This window comes from Chiloscyllium punctatum, chromosome 36 (assembly GCF_047496795.1).
Source record: "Chiloscyllium punctatum isolate Juve2018m chromosome 36, sChiPun1.3, whole genome shotgun sequence".
Taxonomy (NCBI): Eukaryota; Metazoa; Chordata; class Chondrichthyes; order Orectolobiformes; family Hemiscylliidae; genus Chiloscyllium; species Chiloscyllium punctatum.
Genome location: NC_092774.1, coordinates 60,143,555 through 60,147,709, shown reverse-complemented (window position 1 = coordinate 60,147,709; position 4,155 = coordinate 60,143,555).

Genomic DNA, 4,155 nt, shown 5'->3' with positions numbered 1-4,155 from the left:
CAGACAGAGGCGGCTCTGAATGGCAGGAGGACCAGGCTCCTTCTGGTCCTCCGGGTCACACCATTGGTCCTTCAGAAGGAAGTCAAGAGCCGTTTCCGCAGAGAGCGACGAGCATGCTCAGTGCTTTTGCAGACACCGCAGTACATGCGCAGTTGTTGCTGACACCGCAGTACATGCGCAGTTGTTGCTGACACCGCAGTAAATGCGCTGTTGTCGCTGACACTGAGAAGCATGCGCAGTACGCTCTGTGGAGGTGCTGGCGATACTGACAGATTTTAAGCGTCCAAATGTCAATAGGAGAAAAAAAGCTGCAGCCACAATTTTATTTTTCCCTGTGGCTCGACATTTTATTCCTTTTGAATTTCGTCCGGCTTTGTATGTCTTTTCCCCAGGGTAGAGGAAGTCCAAATCTAGACGGCATAGGTTAAGGGTGAGAGGGGAAAGATTTAAAACGGTCCTAAGGGGTAACTTTCATGGAGAGTGTGGTGTGTGTATGGAATGAGCTGCCCAGAGGAAGTGGTGGAGGCTGGTACAATTACAACATTTGAAAGGCATCAGGGTCAGGATGGGTATCTGAATAGGAAGGTGTGAGAGAGATATGGGTGAAATGCTGTCAAATGGGTCACTAGATTAATTTAGGAGATCTGGAGGGCACAGGCGAGTTGGACTGAAGGATCTGTTTCTGTGCTGTATGACACTATGCGTCTATTTCAATACAAGTTTCAGAAACATGACTGCAGCTTTTAAAAAAATAAATTAATATGCTTTTAGATGTTAACAATGTTTCTGAATATATCATTTTAGCTGTTCTTAATTTTAAAGATCAGCCATTTCTTGCGCACCCCTGTCTTCCAGGTAGATTCATCACTATCGAGAAAGAGATACAGCAATCAAAGAGGGCACAAGAAAGTATGGAATGGTAGAAGGGAGGGAGAATGGACAGGGGAGTGGGGGTAGAGAAGAGAGAGAAAATGACAAGGGACCGAGGGTGGGGTGCAGAAATTGAGGGGAAGAGAGAGAAGAAGGCTTAGCACAGAGAATTGGGAGGTGCAGAGTGTGAGGAGAGAGAGAGTGGACGTGGACCAAACGTTTGGGGGACTGACAGCACAAATCCCACCTTCCTCAGGACTGGTGTCAGTGTCTCATGAATTGGAACCCACTTCACCCACAGCAGACCTGAGGCAATTGTTTCTCAATAGATGCTTGGCTAATGCAGTAGAATCATATAATCCTGACAGGCCATTTGGCCCATAAAATTCAGACTGACCTTCCAAACAGTATCCCATCCAGACCCACCCGTTTTTCCTGCAGTTCCCCATGGTTAACCGACCCTCAGTTGCACATTTGTGGACACTTCAGCACGGCCGATCCACCCTGAACTGCACCCAGAGTAAACTCACGCAGACGGAAGGGTGAAAACTTGTTAAAGTCCACACAGACAGCTGCTCAAGAGTGGGACCGAACCCAGGTCCCTGACATTGTGAGCCAGTGGTACGAACCACTGAGCCACCATGCCACCCAGAGCTTTCATGTTCTGCTTTGTCCTAGTAGTTTCTAACTTCTCCTGTGCCCTCAGCAGAGGCTCTCTCCTCCTGACATTGTTGGACCACACCCACTGCAACCTCCCTTTCCCACTTCTTCAGCCCTGAGCACATCGGTTCCTGAATCCTGGCACCAAACAGACACCAATGCCATCTGTGCTCCTGCTGACAACTGCAGAGAACGGAGACCATCCCTGTCACTGTTCTGTCCCTTACCACCACCTCCCCCTCCCCAATGTTGTTTTTACTCCCACTGCCCAACCAGTTAGCTCCGACCACCTGCAGCCCTCTATCAGATCCCCTTTACCTGCCAGACCTGCACTTACACCCTCCTGACCCTGTCCACTGATGCAAACAAAAGGCTCTCTCCAGAAGGGAATGACCGTCTCCCAGAATAAAGTGTCTGGTTAACTTTCTCACTTTACCCTCAACATGTTTGCAGCCTGGCTTCCAGCTCCATCTCTCTGAACGAATGTCCTCCAGGATGTGTTTCCCCTGGATCACAACATCCAGAACCTCCCACCTTCTGCAAATTGAAAGACAAGCCCCACCCTGCTCTCTCCAATGTGTGTTGTATAACTGATAGCCAAGTACGGAACCCATGAGGATGGCCTCAACAGGGACCTTGGTTTCATGTCACACTACAAGTGACCCCACTCACACAGGCTTGTACCCCATTACTCACACATGTTACCAAGCATGGTCGAATGCAAACACATGCTCTTATGCACAAACACACACGCTCTCATGCATGCACACACATCAGTTTATGGGGTGAAATTGCAATTGCAGAATTTTATTTGCAGGTACATTATATTTTGCTCAAAAAGCACACAATCTTCAGGCAGTCAATCCATGTGACATGTTATAAATCCCTACTTTGGTAACAGAACCAATCTGACTCAAGATTGGGTTGCAGACAGACTCTAACATGAGTGAATCAGAGGGTTTTCTTTCCCCAGAAAATGATTTCATCATTAGATTCTGAACTCCAGATTTCTGACTGAATTCCAATTCCGCCATCTGCTGTGGCAGGATTCAAACCCAGGAGTCCCCAGAACTGGGTTGATAGTCCAGTCGATAATGGCACTCAGCCCTTGTTCCTTCAATCACCCTATGATGGCACATGAACTCACTGGTGCCTCTGCAGGTTGGAGGAGGGGGTGATGCCCTTCCCGCACTGAGAGCAGGTGAGCATGCTGTGCCTGGTGTGGACCCGCTCGTGTGTCTGCAGGCAGGAAGAATTGATGAATCCCTTCCTGTGCTTGGAGCAGGTGATTAGCCATTCCCTGCTGTGGACTCGCTGGTGAACTTCTAAAATCTCAAGACATATAATCAATAAAGCACCCACTCGATTCACGACTGCAGACTTACGGCAAGGTTACACATTAAAAACTATGCAGTAATCTGTTCCTGTGCTGTGAGCTCTCCGACACATGTTCCTCCAAGATCAGCTGTGAATTTTGTTGTTTGTTAATTTTTCCAAGATGTCCAGAGATACATGATTTCAAACAGCAAAGGCAGTAACTATGCAGATTCACTGCTGTAACCGTTAGTAGTATACGTTTCTTTCTCTCTCTCTCTCTCCCTTACAGACCATGTGCTTGCTGCCTTTGGCTGTCTTTCTCCATTTTGAAATTGCTGTTGTCTTGAGTTTTTTACTCTAAAGTTCCGAGACAATGCATCAGCATATAAAACATTAATTGCTGCTTCTGGAATTCAAGGAAATCGCCTCCAACACTGAAAATATCTCAAAAAAGGAGCAGCTCTAACAGCCACAAATTTTCCAGTCCTCCACCTTGGATTAGTTCTTGGTGAACCTTCCCATCTCCCAGGTTACAGTTATTCAAATAATTTGCTTTTCTCTTTTTGCTAGAAAAGTGGATAACCTCACGTTTATCCACACTAACTGCACCTGATATACATTTGCCCACTCATTCAGACTGTCCAAATAACATTGTATCCTCTTCACAGCTCACCCTTCCACCCAGCTTCGTGTCATCTGCAATTTGTGATATATTCCAATCAGTTCCCTCATCTAAATCATTGACACATACTGTGAATACCTGGGGTCCTAGTCCCAATCCCTGCAGTTATAAAACATTGATCTGACTGACCATACAAAATAGCAGATGTTAGCTTGACGTTCACAACTGATGAAGACCTGATAAGCAATTATGAACCACTGAATTACTAAATCACAGAAGCAGGCCATTCAGCCAATTGTGTCCATGCAGCTCTCTAAATGAGCTTTCTGACGTTGTGCCATTTTCCTGACGTTTCCTTGGAAACTGGTACATTGCTTGTCATCAAATAATTTTCCAATGCTCTTAACTGAATCTGCTTCAACCACTGTTCCATGCGATGTCTTCCAGATCTATTTACTCACTGTGTGAAATTTCTTTCTTACATCACATTTTCTTCCTTGTAATGGATTTGAAATCTGCATTCTTATTCTCAATGCTTTTACCATGGTGAACAGTTTTTCACTGTCTTTTCTGGGTATGATTTTTCTCATAATTTTCAAAACTCATTTTGAATCTGACTTCAGAGAGCAGTCCATGAGGCCAAGCCTCATCAACAACACAGAAACAACCGAGCATCTAAAGGGACG